Below are 17,929 nucleotides of genomic sequence, written 5' to 3' on the forward strand. Positions count from 1 at the left end.
GCTCTAGCTTCTGCATATCAGAGAAAACATTCAACCTTTCACTTTCTGGGTCTGGCTTACTTCGCTTAGTATAACCCTCTCCAGCTCATTCATTTTCCTGCAAATGCAATAATTTCATTCTTCTTTATGGCAGGATAATATTCCATTGTGTATATATGCCCCATTTTCTTTCCACTCATCTGTCGAAGGGCATCTAGGTTGGCTCCATAGCTTGACTGCTGTGAATTGTGCTGTTGAAAATATTAATGTGGCTGTATCAATATAGTATGCTGATTTTAGAACTTCTGAAGGAGTAGGATGGCTGAGTCATATAGTGGTTCCATTCCTAGTTTTTTGAGGAATGTCCATACTGCTTTCCAGAGTGGTTTTATTAATGTGCAGTCCCACCAATAATGTTTGAGTGTACATTTTTCCCACACCCTTCCCAACATTTATTGCTACTTGTATTCTTGATAATTACTATTCTGACTGGAATGAGATGAAATCTTAGTGTAATTTTGATTTGCATTTCCCTGATTTCTAGAGGTGTTAAACATTTTTTATGTGTTTATTGGTCATTTGTGTTTCTTTCTTTCAAGAAGTGTCTGTTAACAAAACAAGGATGAGCTCTCTCACGGCTTCTATTCAGCATCATCCTTGAAACTCAAGTCTGAGCAATTAGACAGAAGAAAGAAATTAAAAGGATATGAAGAGGAAAAGAAGAACTCAAACTATCCCTATTGCTGACAAAGTGAATCTATATTTAGAAGACCCAAAAAACTAACCAAAAACTTCTAGAGCTCATAAATGAATTCAGCAAAGTAGCAGAATATAAAATTAACACAAATGAATCAATTGCATTCCTATACATCAGTGATGAATCAACTGAAAGAGAAATTAGGAAAACTAGCTCATTCACAATAGGCTCGAAAAAAAAATAAAATATTTGGGAATCAATCTAACAGAAGAGGGGAAAGAAAGAAACTGAACAAAGAAACTGAAGAAGACCATAGAAGATAGAAAGACCTCCCATGCTCCTGGATAAGCAGAATTAATATTGTCAAGATGGTCATGCTACCAAATGTGCTATACAGATTTAATGCAATTCCTATTACAATTCCAATGACTTTCTTCATAGAAAAAGAAAAAGCAGTCATGAAATTCATTTGGAAAAATAACAGACCCAGAATACCCAAAGCAATCCTTAGCAAGAAGAGTGAAGCAAGAGGCAACACACTACCAGACCTTAAAGTATACTACAGAGCTTTAGTAACAAAAACAGCATGGTATGGACACCCACAGACATGTAGACCAATGGCACAGATTAAAAGACATAGAGACACACATAAATACAATTATCTCATATTAGACAAAGGTGCCAAAAACCTACACTGGAGAAAAGATAGCCTATTCAACAAATGGTGCTGGGAAAACCAGAAATCCATATGTACAACAACAAAATGAAATTAGACCCCTATCTCCCACTCTGCACAAAACTCAACTTAAAATGAATCAAGGTTCTAGGCAATAGACCAGAGACCCTGTGCCTACCAGAAGAAAAGGTAGACCCAACCTTCCATCATGTCGGCTTAGGAACTAAATTCTTTAACAACACTCCTAAAGCACAAGAAGTAAAATCAAGAATCAAGAAATAGGATGGTATCAAACTAAAAAGCTTCTTCACAGCAAAGGAAACAATCAAGAACACGAAGAGAGAGCCTACAGAATGGGAGAAAATTCTTTGCCGCCTGCACCTCAGAGCATTAATCTTCAGGATATAAAGAAATCCAAAGACACCAAAAAAAAAAAAAAAAAAAGAAACCCAACCAATAAACAGGCAAAAGAATGGAACAGACACTTCACAGAAGAAAATATACAATCAATATACAAAGATATACAAATCAGTATACAAAGAATATGTAGAAAAACAAATATATGAAAAAATGTTCAACATCACTAGCAATTAGAGAATGATTATATAGAGGGAAATGAGAGGGAGGAGGGGGCAGGGGTATGAAAGATGGTGGAATGAGCAGACATTATGACCCTATGTACATGTGTGATTACAAGAATCTACATCATGTACAACCATAGAAACAAAAAGTTGTACCCCATTTGTGTAAATGAATCACATCGCAGTCTGTAAAAATGTTTTTAAAACCTACACTGAGATTTCATCTCACTCCAGTCAGAATGGCAATGATTAAGAATACAAGTAACAATAAATGTTGGTGAGGATGTGGGGGAAAAGGTACACTCATACATTGCTGATGGGATTGCAAATTGGTGCAACTACCTAGAAAGCATGGAGATTCCTCAGAAAACTTGGAATGGAACCACCATTTGACCCAGTTATCCCACTCCTTGGTTTATATACAGACTTAAAATCAGCATACTACAGTGACACTACCACATCAATGTTTATAGCAGCTCCATTCACAATAGCTAAACTATGGAAGTAGTCTATGTGCCCTTCAATAGATGAATAGATAAAGAAAATATAAACAGTGGAATATTACTCAGCAATAAAGAGAAATGAAATTATGGCACTCGCCAGTAAATGGATAGAACTGGAGACTATCATGCTAAGTGAAATAAGCCAATCCCCAAAAACAAAAGGCTGAATGTTCTCTCTGAAATGTGGATGCTAACTCACAAAAGGGTATGGTGAGAAGGTAGAATAGAAGTTCTTTGGATTAGACAAAAGGGACTGAAGGGAAGGGATGGGAATTGGGAATAGCAAAGATGGTAGAATGAATCAGATATTACTCTCCTATATTCATACATGAATACAAAACCAACGTAATTCCACGTCATGTACAACCAGGAGAATGGGAAGTTGTACTCTATGTATGTATACTATGTTATATATAACCAAAAAGAACAAATAAAATAAAAATAAAATTTTAAAAAGAAGTCTTATTAGTTCTTTTGCCCATTTATTGATTAGGTTGTTTTTTTTTTGTGTGTGTGTGTGTGTGTGTTAAGTTTTCTGAGTTGTTTATATATTTTGGATATTAATTCTCTATCAGAAGTTCTTCCATTCTGTAAGTTCTTTCTTCATGTTGTTGTTTCATTTGTTGTACAGAAACTTTTTAAGTTGAAACCATCCCACTTATTGATTCTTTAAGGAGTCTTATTAAGAAAGTCAATGCCTGCACCAATATGTTGGAAAATTGACCTTTTGTTTTTTCTAATACTGGTAGAGTTTCTGGTCTAATTCCTAGGTCTTTGATTCACTTTGAGTTGACTTTTGTGCAGAGTTCAGAGACAGGGATCAAGTTTCATTCTTCTATATATGAATATTCAATTATCCCAGCACCATTTGCTAAAAAGGCTCTTGTCATTAATGCATGTGTTTGGTACCCCTATCAAGTATCAGATGGCTATAGCTATGTGGTTTTGTGGGTTGGTCTCTATGTCTTCTATTCTATTCCATTCATCTTCATGTCTTAGTGCCAATACCATGCTGTTTTTGTTACTATAGCTCTGTGGTATAATTTGAGGTCTGGTATCGTGATACCTCCGCCATCAATCTTCTTGCTTATATGAATATACCACAGTGAATCTCACCTTCCTGTATATACACAAGGCACTAATTTTTTAAAACTATAAGTAAATAAAAGAAAGATCAGCAGAATAGAGGGTAAGAGAAAATGGGGAGGGCGGAAAAGAGGGAAAGAGGAAGTATTGGGGACTGAATTGAGAAAATTATATTCATGTTGTAGATTTATGTCAACATGAACACTAATATTATGTATAACTAAATTGAACTAATGAAAAAGGAAGGAAGGAAGGAAGGAAGGAAGGAAGGAAGGGAGGGAGGGAGGGAGGGAGACAGTCAAGACTTCTCTGGCTTCATTGTTAAGGATGTCCTGGTAGGGCTGGGGACATAGCTCAGTTGGTAGAGTGCTTGCCTTGCAAGCACAAGGCCCTGGGTTCAATCCCCAGCACTGCAAAAAAGAAACAGAATGTCCTGGTAGCTGTGGGGATTTGGGTGGGTGTAAGAATACAAATGAGTAAGTAGGTGGTTGCCATCACAGTGTTTAAATCTGCTTCTTTTCTGAGTCCTCCTTGAGAGGTCAAGCATTACATGAATTGGATGTGAAAGTTTTAGGTCCAATGGAGGAAACAGACATCATCTTTAAAACCCTGTGCATAAAAGTAAGCTATACAAGATCTAGGTTCTCCAACCACAGAAAGCCGGAGGTGGGAAGTGGCAGGTTCCCATGAACTTCCCTAGGTAAATGAAGGGACCACAAGGTGTTTCTTCCCAACAACTGACCAGTGTGGAAATTATAAATGGGGCCAGGAAGTGGTCATTTCACTTCAATTCACCTGCAATACATTTGAAACAGCTATCACTTCCTAAAGCAAATCTCCAAATTCTAACAGTCTACTTAATGCACGTCTATTCATTCGGCAGACTTTATTAAGCATGTATTCTGTCAGGAACTGAACTCTACTTTAGGTTTAAAAAACTTAAAAATTAGTCCTCAAGGAAGTAAAGACCTGATAAATGAGACAGATAAGCAAGCAGGAGATTAGGACAGAGTGATGGATGCTCTGATGGAGGCGAACACAGGAGAGAGAGCTTTGTCTGATGTAAGCGAAGACTACTGACTTCAGCGACCCTGGGAAGCCACACCTGAAGGTAATTTCTTCAGAATATGCTTCTTTTTACAGTCAAATGTTGCTAGCTTGAGTTTGAAAAATGTAACACTTCTGTTGTATTTCATTTCCATCTTTCCTCAACATCGACCATGTCATCGGTTCCAAATCCGTTGTTAAAAATATTTCTAAGGGTGAACAAGACCACTATTCTAATCAACAGTTCTAGCAAAATGAGTACATTGAATTTTCTGTGATGGTTGTCATATGACTAATAGAATTTTGTTTCCATAATTTGTGACATAGAATAGCCTATTTGCTGCTTTGCTCTTCGATGTCAAAATAAAGACATACATAGGTACTCAAAGATACATAGGTGGGTTGCTAGATACAATACCCATCAAACTCCCCTTCTATATCTCTTGTATGGTCATTGCTGCATTTTTGTTTGCTTTCTTTAGGATATTTAATCAAAAAATTGGGTGAGTTATATAATGGCATACAAAAATGTTGTACAAAACATGCCGTACAAATGTGCATCAACTAAGGAATATATTTATAAAGTGTGGCATCTGCACGTAATGGAATGCTACTCAGCAATTAAAAGCAACAAACTACCCAAATATATCACAGCATAGATGCACCTCAAGAAAAGTAAACTGAGTTTAAGAATCCAAATGCAAAACACTGTACATATCATTTACATGATATGTCTAGAATGACTACGTATTTCATTTACAAGAGACCACTATGAAAGCCAAATTCCATAGAGACAGAAAAAAAAAATCATTGTTGCTTATGTTTGGGAGAAAGAGTAAGAATTAACTGCTCTCTGGGCGTGGTGGTGCCTACCTGTAATCCTAGCGCCTCTGGAGGCTGAGGCAGAGGATGGCAAATTCAGGGACAGCCTGGGGGCAACTTAGCAAGATCGGCTCAAAATGAATTTTTTTGAAATGATAAAAAGGGCTGTCAGTGTAGCTCAGTGGTAGAGTACTTGTCCACACACATGTATAAGTCCCTGGGTTGCATCTCCGGTCCCTCAAAAAAAAAAAAAAAAAAAAAAAAAAAAAAAGGTTAACTGCAATTAGGTACAAGGGAATTTGATGGAGTAAGGAAAAATGGATTGTGATGATGATTTACCAACTATACAAATTTACTAAAATAATTAAATGAATATTTACACTGGGTGAATTTTATGATATAGAAATTATAGCCCCATGAAGCTAGTAAAACAGACGCATGAGCACACACACACCCCTTCATGCATTCACGGACACAATGCACACCAAGGTGGTGCTATCAGGAATCTGTGCTTCACTTATTGTTCATCCAGATAGATAGGAAGTGTTGGAGTTGAAGCTATCTTACACTGAATAAGCCTCTGGAGTCAGGTACTTTAATCTCTCTTCCTGAAATCACCTCCAAAGGGACAATGAGATTAGCCCAGGGACACCCACCCCGAAACTACTTGAGTTAGAAGTGAAATCCAGTTGTGTCCATCTCAAAATCCTGCACACAATTTATTTCATCATGACCTCCAAAATAGAAGTAATTGCCCAGGATTCACACAGTATAATCACCATACCAAAGTTGGGCTCACCTGTTCCTGCCTCCCATCTTCCTGGGGTCAGAGTCTGCTCCCCTGGCTTCCTGGCCCCTGCCTTGGGCAGGTGCTGCAAATCGAAGTGTCATTCCTGAGCTCAGAACAGTGCCCTGGGGCTGAAACCTTGCTTGACCCTCCGCAGCCTGACTCCAGCAGCCACCACTGGGCCTTCCTCACTGTTCTCCCACCACACCCCACACTGCTTTGCTCTGAGCTTCTCACCTGTCTTTGAAGGTGAGGGCCATTTCCACCTTCCTCTGCCTTAGTCCATGCTGCCTCCTTGACATGAAATGTGTCACCCTTCCCTCCCTCTCCCAGGTATTGGCAGATTCCTGCTCTTCCTTTAATATCAAAGATAAATATCAATCTGGTAGAACCTTCCACAGCTTCTCCAAGCAGAGTTAATTGTTCTGGGAAACTTCTATATATACTCATTTTCTTCACTCTCTTTAATAGTATTTAAAAATATTTACCCAGTTTAAGTCTAGTGTATTTGTCACATTTTCTTTATAATGATAGCATGTGTCATTGAAGGAAATACTTGGATTTATATCACCATTTATTATCATTCTGGTATTGGACAGATTATGGGAAAACTGTATCCATTATCCCAACTGCAATCTGAAAGTATATGCTTTCTGGGTGTTCATAATTATAAAACATTAATAAGTATTAAAGAAAAAACATATTTTCTGGTTCACTGTAATGTTTAATAATATTAGCTAATATTAATTTTAGTGGCATAGCAAGGGCAAAATAGAGGGGATGGAAAGAAGGGAAGGAGAAAGAAGACCTTGGTCACATGATAAGAGCTCAAGTTTTAGAGTCAGGCAAATTTGAACCTTTGCCTCATTGCTCGAAGGTTAGGTGATCTTGGGCAAGTTATTCAGCCTCCAAGTGTAAGTTTTCTGATGGATCAGATACATAAAGCATTTACAGAGTACTTGGCCCACCACAAGTAAGATGAAGAAGAAAAAAAATTATTTTTATGAAAAATAAAAATCTGCTCAATGTCACTCATTCATCTTTAAGCAGAGTTTACCTAAATGTTCCTTTATGATTCTGCATTACATACTACAGGACACTTCCCGGAAGCCCAGGACTCTTAATTTGGTTGAGAGAGGTAGGCTCTGAAAAGTTATGACACAGTCTCATGCACCTCACCTCAGTGCTCATGGGTATTCTAGAAAAGTTTCTTTCAGCATGATCATCTCAGCGAATCTTCAACTAGTTTCTCATGAGGATACTATTAAGAGCACAGAGAAATAAGTTAAGTGAGAAAAGACTTGCCAAGAAGTAATGAAGAAATTCTCAATAAAACATGAGCAAACCAGAAACTGCATCATATAGAAAGGATTAAATCTTAACTAAGTGGGATTTACCAAGGAACACAGGAGTTTTTTTTTTAACATTGACAATTTTAGAAACACATAATCATCTCAAAAGACACAGAAAAAACTTTTGACAAAATTCAGTATGCATTTATAATAATAACTCAAACTTGAAATAGAAGGAGACATTCTCATCAAGAATAGAGCATCTACAAGAAAAACACAACCAAAGTCACACTTAGTAGTGAAAGAGTATGTACTTCCCCATCAGATCCAGAAAAAAGCCAGGTTTGCTCTCACCTGTTCTACTCTATGTTACATTATACTAGAGTTTCTAGTCATTGCAATCAGGCAAGAAAATTAAATAAAAGACTCCAGTTTGGAAGCAAAATTGTTTTATTCACAGATAACATAATCCTGTGTGTACCAAATCCAAGGTGTTCTAAAAAAATACTAGAAATAGTAACGTTCAGCAAGGTTGCATGATAGAAAACCAGCATACAAAATCAATTGTATTTATACAAGCAAAGAACAATCTGAAAATAAAATTAACAGTGGAATACACAGTGGGGCTAAATAATTACTTATGAAAAATAGTTAAAATGTGCAAGACTTATACATGTACAATTATAAAACATTGGCAAAAGAAGTTAAAGATCTAAATATATGGAAAGATATCCCATGTATGGGAAGACTCAATATTGTTAAGATGATAATTCTACTCAAATTTCTCTATAGATTAAAATTCCCAGTGGGTTATTTTCAAAAGTTGACAAACTGATCTTACAATTCATATAGATTGCAAGGGAACCAGAATACTGAAAGAATATTGGAAAATAAAAACGGAATTGGAGATAATACACTGCTCAATTTGAAATTTTCCTATAAAGCTAAATTAGTCAACACAGTGTAGTACTAGGGTAAGGATAAGCATAGATCAATGGAATTGGGATCCCAATTCAGCAAAGGTGTCAAGAAAATTCAAGAGGAAAGAAGTATTCTTTTTGCCAAATATTGCTGGGGTAATTGAATATTTACCTGAAAAAAGATTAAGATACATCATGGGGTTGGGGGACGGGGTACTCATGAAAATCAGAGAGATCGGTAGAGGAAAGGGACCATAAAACTTCTGTGCTTCAAAAGACACCACAGAGAGAGTGAAAGACAACCACAGAATAGAAGATAGACATGTATTTGCAGATCACATACCTGCAAAGGGAATTGTGTATAAATGTATTAAGAGCTCTTAAAATTCAATAATAATAGACAAATGACCCAATTTAAAAATGGGTAAAGTATTTGAATAAACATTTCTCCAAAGAAGATATCCAAGTAGCCAATAAACTCATGAAAATATGCTCAATGTCATTAGTCATTAGGAAACGCAAATCAACACAAGATACCATTTCATGCTCATTAGTATGGTTAGAATCTAAAAGTCAGAAGACAAATGTTGACAAGGATGTTAAATCAGAACTCTCATTCATTGTTTGTGAAAACAGACAATGGCCCAGCCATATCAGAAAGCAGTTTCACAGTTTAGTAAAAAGATAAACATTGACTTACCATGTGACCCAACAATGCCATTGCTAGGTATCTGACCAAGAGAAATGAAGACGTGTCTACAAAGGAAAACACACACACACAAACAAATGTTTAGAGCAGCATTATTCATAATAGTAGAGACATGGATAAAAATCAAATATCACTGCACAGTCTTTACGTGGATTTGTTGATCTCACCAATTTGAATGTCAGTTTCTCTTGCATTTTACATTTGTTTGTGAACACTTGAAATCTTCAGCAATGTAACAAAAGATTGAACTTTTCTCTCACTGACAGTTATTTTTGCAGACTTCTGCCCTGCTTGATCCTGCCCCACCCACCCCTTTCCTCTGCATAGTCCTTAAGCAAATCTCACCCACCCTTGTTACAGCTAAGTGTCCGAGGTCTGATTTAAAGTACTTGCTTACCAGTTTTCATGGAATTAGGCCCAATTAATCTTGGCAAAATTATTTTCACTGAATACGTTTTCAGGGAATTGGTGTTTTGGTGACTTGCTTTTTTGGCAGATGGATTTTTAGTAAATTGACCGAGGGCCACTGAACAACTTCCTAATCCTCCTGGACACCCTGCTCCTTGCAGCTTCATTCTCTGTCCTCATAAATGGGTCCATTGACGATCACATGTCTGCATCATTGGAGTCTCTTCGGAGTTTCCAAGATTTTGAGAGTGTGTCAGTTCAGGGTCATAACAAAGGTAAAGGGTGTAAGCAAGATAATATGAGATACTATGTAGACCATTTGTCCCCTTTCCTTCTCAATAGTCATGAAACCCTGTCTCCAAAGTCACCCACTTCTAATGTATGCAGGGGAAGATAAGCTCTTGCTGACCTGAGAGTCACTAAGCCCTCCCATTCCTGGACCTCCTCACGTGCACACCTGTTCTTCTAATGTCCTGTGAGGGCCTTTGGTCAACGAGCATTCCACATAAGACAGGTTAAAAATTACTAGTTTCATTCCACCATTTCTTTTCACTGATGAGAAAACTGAGACTCAGAGAATCCCAGGAACTTTAATTGAATTCCAATGAAATAATTTTTAAATGATGGGATATTATCCCCCACAAAATGTAAAAAATATATAGTTGAATCCCATCTTTTGGCACAGAAATCTCCTTCTCTAGCATCCAAATGGTTCTTCCCAAATTGACAGTGGAAGAACATGGATTTCTACTCAAAACAGACATCAGATCAGATCCCACTTCTGTTTCTTCCTATGTAAATTTGGGCTGTCTCTTAACCTGTCTGAACCCCCGTGTTCTCATCTGTAATGAATGGGTAAAAGCATCCACGTTCCCAGATGTTGTAATGATTAATCAGGCTAACACATGTTAAGAGCTTCAACATGAACGTGGTAGTAGAGACACAATGTGTTCCTTCCTTTCCCTCTCCCTTGCCTCTTGCCTGCCGGTCTGCTATGTATAAGACCTAAAGGTTTGGGTGTCGTGTCTGTCTTTCAACTACAATCCCTCCCAAAAGAGCCACCAACACTTGAAATCATCTGTGACCACAAATCCAAATAAAGTTCACATTGATCGGTCAATAAAAACCCACAAAGCAAACAAATCCCATAGGGAGCAGCAGATAAAGCTGAAAATAGTTATAACCCACATAAATTTGCATCAGAAATATCACTTCCCTTTGACATTTCTCAAACATTTATCAACCTCCTTTTCTCTAAAATTCTACTGAAAGCATCTTATGTGCTTATGGGAGTGGAATGAACCAGTAACTTTTCCAGACATTTCTATTCTCACTCCATGCAGGCTCCCAGGGGAAATAACGGTTAATGGCCTGCCCAGTGACTACCCTCTCCCATTGCCAAATCAAGGTGTGCTGGGGGTGGGGAGGTGTTAATGCCCCTGTGGAAGGAAGACTTACACAGAAAATTGGGAGTCTGACATTCTCAGGTTTTAACACAGAATTCATATGAAGTCTTCACCTTGAAGAAAGAGAGAGGTGTTAAGGAACAGAAATGTGTGGGTCAGGAATGTTAAGAACCAAAGAGAGGAAGGAAGAATCCTCAAAATGAGTCCTCCCTGCCTTCCTGAGGGGTAAGAGGCAAGAAGTAGGGTAGAGGTTGAGACGGACCAAGTGGCTCCACTTGCTGCCCTCATGGTCTGTTGTCTTTTCTTGAAAGACTTTTATAAAACAAGCACTAAACTTTATTTTGACATTAAGCATTTTATTTAACCTAATTACATTTGAGTCATGGACCACAACTAGGACTTCCTAATTTTTATTATTAAAGGAAAGAAGACTTCTAAACTTGTACCCAAAAATATGAAAATTTTATTCCTATATTAAAATATGACAGCTCTCCATTGCAATCACTCTGATCCCCTTAATGAGTCCCATAGTGCCAAATGCCTCTACTTGAAACCCACCAGGGTTCATCATTTTTTTAATGTGGTAGTACTGTCTTTTTCAATTGATGGGTAAAACTATATGTATTTATAACATACAAAATGGGTAAACCTGGAGAACGTTGGTCCTCCATGGTTAAGGAAATAAGTCAGGCACAGTCGATCTGTGTTCGTATGTGGAATACAGAAATGTTGAACTCATGGAAGTAGAGGGTAGACTGGTGGATACAAGAGGTGGGTGGTTGAGGTGGGGAGATGCTGGTCAAAGGTACCAAATTTCATTTAGGTTGGAGGAATGTGGCCAAGAGATCCATTCTACAGCATGGCAATGGTAGTCTTGAAAAATACTCAGAATGGATGCAAAATGTTCTCACCACAAAAATAATAACTATGTAAAGTAATTCATATGTTAATTAGCTGGATTGAATCATTCCATATTTCAAAACACTGCCACACACAGTCCACCACCTCTCCTAGACTGTAAACCAACTGCTTACAATAACCCAAAAGCCTGATGTGATTTGGTCCCTACTTACCTTTTCTAACTCCTGTTTTTGACCAGTTGGTCCTTTAATATTGCATGCTTTGGACGCACACGATATTATGCTTTCCCCCCTCTCTCATTTCCCCCTCTCCCTGGTGTCCCACCCCCTCACACATTAACTTAAATAACCACCTTTTCAGACCTGAGCTTCAGCTTCCCCTTTCTTGGGAAATCAGGGCTGCATTTGACCATCCCATGGACACCATGCTTTCCTGATTATGGGCAAAGCATCGTAGCAGAATATTTTACTTGCTCTGTCTCTCATCCAACTCTCAGTGCCCTGTTTTGCTCAATATTTACTATATCTCAGAATTTATCAAAAGTAGAAATATGGGGAAAATAGAACCCAGGGTAATCAGAAAGAAGGGAATAAGACAATGAAAGGAGGGAGGGGGCGAATCATGAAGGTGAGATTTCTTTGCACCAGCAGCTTCCATTTTTGACTCCTTTATTGACATTTTCGACCCATGGACAATAAGCAGGTGACCCATGTTGGAAAAAAACCTTCTCAGGGTGTTTCCTGGGTAGGAAGCCCTCAAAAGACAAAAACTGAAGTGTTAGAGGCAGGCTGTGAATTCCAGGCCCTTTCGCAGGGACTTCAGCAAAGCAACCTACCAGGTGGTCACAGTAATCACTGAACCCAGGTTGTCAGTCCAGGTCTGCCTGGAAGAGGATCACTGGGCCTGACCTCCTGCCCTTCCTTCCTCCCCCCACACACGCACCCTCCTTGACTCCATCACATCACTTCATTTATTGCTTGGGAAAGTTGCTGATGAAATATTTCTCACCAAGTCATGCATAATTGGTTTCATGTCTCAGTCTCCCAAGAGCATTTGCATTTTAATAGGGAACAATATTTTATTAGCATTAATGTTAATTATTAAGTGTAATAGCTTCCATTTTTATAGCACTTTAGAGTTTACAAGGCACATTTACATACAGCACCAAATTTATACTCATAAAGGTAAGGAGAGGAGCATGCTTTTATGAAAAGGAAAAAGTTACCTCGAATTGCATTTTTTTTCCTTCGGTACAACTCTTCCCATTACTTGGGGGAGGGAGACATTAAAATCAAGATATTACGTGCAATCATGGAACTGTTCTAAACTCTATATGATCTATGCAATGAGGAGACATTCCTACATTTTATTAGGAAATTTTTTCTTTGTCATTACTTAAAAATAATACTCATTATAACAAATTTGAATAATGATATTTTACATCAAATGAAAATTTCCAGTAGGAATTTTTATTGGACAAATAATCAGAAATGATATGGATGGACTAGTTCCAGTCATGATTGCATGGAAAAAAGCAAAGCTGGACAGCAGGACTTTGTCTAGCTTCTAATTTTGTTCCTTTATTTCCCCCTCATACATGGAAATTCATTGGGAAGGAAAACATGGTGGATCTTTCCTTGCTGCATCTTAGTCCTCTGAATTCAGTCATCAAAAGCTTTGAATGGAAGGAATGAAGTTACCAGAGGGGAGTTTAGCCAATCTGGATCTAATAAATATGGCAAAATTGCAATCAATTGAAAGACTGAAGGTGGGAAATATGGGCCAGGAATCCAGCTAACATATAATTAGGGTCCAACCAAGGGTAGCAAGCAGTGAAGATGGGGAAAAGGTAGAATATGTGCAAGTAAAATAACTCCTCTTTATCTCCAGGATTGACTGAAATTTTACCTTCCTTCCCTAACACAATATTCCCAAAGCAATTGTTAATTTTGCCAAGCAGTTCAAGCAGAAGAAAAAACACAAACTCAGTACGCAGTTGGAACCTGTACTCCTTTTTTTTTTTGGTACAAATTGCTCAGCCTTTATTCAATAATTACTAGGAAGAATAAGAAACAGGAACAAGAAAAAAAGGAACTGATATCAGAAACAAATACATGTGACCTACTGTTGGATTTGACATAGAACTCATTGTGTTAATGGGCTCAAGAATATAGGAGACAGGATGTAGGACATTCTCAGAAAACTGATACTGTAAGAATCAAAAAGAAATTCTAGAACTGAAAAATACAATTGCTAAATGTTAAAACAACTAGGAACTATAGATCCAAAACAGCTCATAAAAGAATTAGTGACCTGGAAGACACATCAGTAAACATATGGCCATATTGAAACCTATAGTGAGGGAAAAGTATTGAAAATCCAACAAAGGAATTGAGGAAAAAAAAAAAACACCATAATGAATTAACTAGATGTTATAGCCATCCTAAGTTAGTCCAAGGGTTCCCTTCCGCAAGAAGCAGCCTTAGAGATAAAAATGATACTTTGTAATGATTAGAAAATCAATCCAGAAAAACATGATCATTTTACATGTACATATACTAAAAGATAACATTATTTTATATAAAACAAAAACCAAAAGAACTATAAAGAGAAACATGCAAAATTGCAATCATAGTAGAAGATTTAAAACACCCTCTCTCCATAATTGATGGAAAAAGCAGGCGAAATATCTGCAAAGATATTAAAGACCAGAAGAATACTGTGACCTAATTTCCATTTATAGAACCCTGCAAGCAACAATAGCATTCTTTCAAGAACCAAAAGATTTACCAAAATTGATGTTATACCATGTCATAAAACAAGCTTCAGCACATTCTGAAGGACTTAAATCACTTCAAATATGTTTTATAATGACACCGGTTATAAATAAAAAATTAATAATAGATGACCAGAAAATCCTCAAATGTTTGAAAATTAAGCAGTACCCTACTAAATAACACATACATCAGTGATAAATCAAAGGATATTAGAAAATATGTTGAGTGTTACTGAAAATATGACATTTTAAAACTTGTGGCAATCAGCTAAATCTGTGCATATATTATAAAGGACAAAAGGTTGAAAAATCAGCAGTTTATTCACCCAAGAAGTATAAATATTAAAATGAATATCAGTTAAACAAAAGAAAAGAAAAAGAAGTAGCGTAAGCACCAAAATTAACAAAATAAAACCCAAACATGGAACAGAGAAATCAATAATCTCAAAAGTTGATTCTTTGAAAAAAATAATGAATCCACAGCAAGATTAATCAAGAGACAAAGACATAAAGCAAATTATCAAGATAAGGAATAAAAATATGGATATCATTTTATACATAAGATAATAAAATTCAATAAATTATAAGAATTTTGTGACAAAAAATTTAACAGTTTAAACAAAATGAACCAATTACAAAAACACACAAAATAAGATAGAAAGTCTAAATAATGATATAACCATGAAAGAAATGGAACTCATAAGTGAAAAATCTCACAAAAGAGTCTGCAGCCTTTATATTGTAGGACCTGATTGGTCACTTCTGAGTTCTCTCAGACACTTAGGGAAGAAAGAACACCAATTTCACATAAACTCTAACAGAAAACAGAAAGACAGAAAACAATTCCCAGCATATTTTATGAAACCAGTGTAATTTATTCCTCAAACCTGAGAGGATATTAAGATAAATAATATTGTGGGGAAATCATTTCTCAGAAGAAAAAATCTTGTGAAATCTTAATGGCATTTCAAACTCAAAGGTGTATGAAATGTATAATATATCACAACCAAATTTCTTATTCTATAGATGTCATCAATGGAATTAACAATGCTAGTCACCTTGACAAAATGGAAAAATCTTATGTTTATCTCTGTAGAGATGAAAAAAATGATAACATCTCTCAGTGAGCTAGAAATGTGCAAGATTATTCTTAATCTGAGGAAGAGTATCTATGAAAATCCACAAGTAGCTTTACCACTTTGGTCTGAAAAACTGTATATTCATGGTGAGATTTTAGAAGATAACCTCTGATCTCAAAACTGAGACAAAATTATCCACAGTCAGTATTTCTATCCAGCATTGTACTGGGAGACCTATAGCCATATACTCAAGCAAGAAAACAGAATGGATGGCAAAGATTATAAGAAAGAGATAATATAATTATTCATGGACAATGTGATTGAGTATATTCAAATCTAAAATTTATAAACTATTAGAATTAATAGATTTTGTTACATAAAAGTCTTTAAAATACCATTTACCAAAAAAAAAAAAAAAATCATACATGGTAGTAAACTTGATGATGGATGTGACAGACTTCAAAGCTGAAAACAACATAATGTTATTTAGACAAATTTTGAAAGACCTCTGTAGAGGGATAGACCACAGTTATAGGCCACAACACTCAGTATGTAAAGATATCAAGTTTTCCAAATTGATGGATATTCTCTGCAGTTCCTATCAAAACTCCAGATTTGTTCATGAATATTAACAAGTTGATTGCAAATTTATAGGGAATTAAAAAGTCTGAGAAGGACTAAGATACTCACAAAGAACAGTTAAAGGAAGTACATTACAGATATTAGGATTGATGACAGAGTTACAGTTAATTAAGTCAATACTAACAAACACACCAATAAAACCAAAAATAGCACACAGAAACAGACTCCATATGTAGTTCCTTAATTCATTACAAAGTTGGTACTACAGTTCAATGGCCTGTGCCTTTATAATCCTGACTCCCTATCTTTAAAAAGGTATGAAATTCCTAGATGTGTTATAGACCTAAATGAAAATGGTAAAAACACCAGTTTCTACAAGATAACCTAGAAAAACATGTTGACACTTTCACTGGACAAAAATTTCTACTACAGGACATACATTCAAAAATTAATCATGTAGAAAAGATTGACGAATTAAAATTTTAAATCTTTTGAATATTTATATATTTTTATTAACTAACATATTTTGTTAATTAACAAATCAATGGAATTCACTATGATATTTGCATATAGCATGCATTGATCATATCCATCTGAACTTCCTTTATTCTTATCAGCCAGCCCCCACCCTTTTCAAGTCCCCAGTTATCACTCTTCTACTTCCTTGTTGATTTTTTTATATTTTGAGTATCTACATTTGAGAAAGAACATGTGAAACTCTCTTTCTGTGTCCAACTTATTTTGCTTACCATAATGACCTCCGGTTCCATCCATTTTTCTGTAAATGACAACATTTCATATTTCTTTATGGCTGAATATTCCAGTGTGTGTGTGTGTGTGTGTGTGTGTGTGTGTGTGTGTGTGTGTGAGAGAGAGAGAGAGAGAGAGAGAGAGAGAGAGAAGGAGAGAGAAAGAGAGAGAGAGTGATCATAGGTTGACGGGCATCTAGGCTGGCCCACATCTTAGCTGTTGTGAATAGTGTCATAATTAATGGGGCATGCTGGTCTCTTTTGTATGCTGACTTCATTTCCTTTGGACATATACCCAGGAGTGTGATAGCTGGGTCATATGGTAGTTCTATTTTTTTTTTTTTTTTGAGGAAACTCCATGCTATTTTCCATAGTGGCTATCCTAATTTACATTCCCACCAACGGTGTATAAGAGTTACATTTCCTCCAAATACTCAGCAGGGTTTATTTTCTGGATCTTTGTTGGTGGTGGTGGTTGGTTTTTTGATAATAACCAATCTAATTAGTGAACTGGTATCTCATTGCAATTTGGGTTGTTTTTTTGGGGGGGGGTGGGGGTGGAGGGGGTACCAGGGATTGAACTCAGGGGCACTCAACCACTGAGTCACATCCCCAGCCCTATTTTGTATTTTATTTAGAGTCAGGGTCTCACTGAGTTGCTTAGTGCCTCACTGTTGCTGAGGCTGACTTTGAACTCAGAATCCTCCTGCCTCAGCCTCCCCCATCACTGGGATTACAGGTGTGCACTGTGCCAGCTCATCGTAGTTTTGATTTGTATTTTCCTGATATAAATGCAAATACCTACATCAAAATAATAGGAAGATTTCAAATAAACCATTAATGGTGTATCACAGGAACTTAGAAAATCAAGAACAGGCCAAACTCTAAATTAAAAGAAAAAAGGAACAATAAAGATTAGAGTAGAAATAAATGAAATACAATCTAAAAAAAAACAATACAATGAATTCA

The 17,929-nt window shown here is 36.5% G+C and overlaps 1 long non-coding RNA gene across 1 annotated transcript in view; it reads right to left on the reverse strand.

Annotated features, from left to right (window-relative positions):
• LOC306645156 overlaps positions 1-9,131 on the reverse strand; it is a 236,852-nt gene extending 227,721 nt beyond the window's left edge. The window contains exon 1 of the long non-coding RNA XR_013759556.1: positions 9,091-9,131. This is a non-coding gene — a long non-coding RNA (uncharacterized lncRNA). The remainder of the gene's footprint in view (positions 1-9,090) is intronic.
• Positions 9,132-17,929: the final 8,798 nt, after the last annotated feature.

Source organism: Sciurus vulgaris (genome assembly GCF_902686455.1).
Source record: "Sciurus vulgaris genome assembly, chromosome: 1".
Classification (NCBI taxonomy): Eukaryota; Metazoa; Chordata; class Mammalia; order Rodentia; family Sciuridae; genus Sciurus; species Sciurus vulgaris.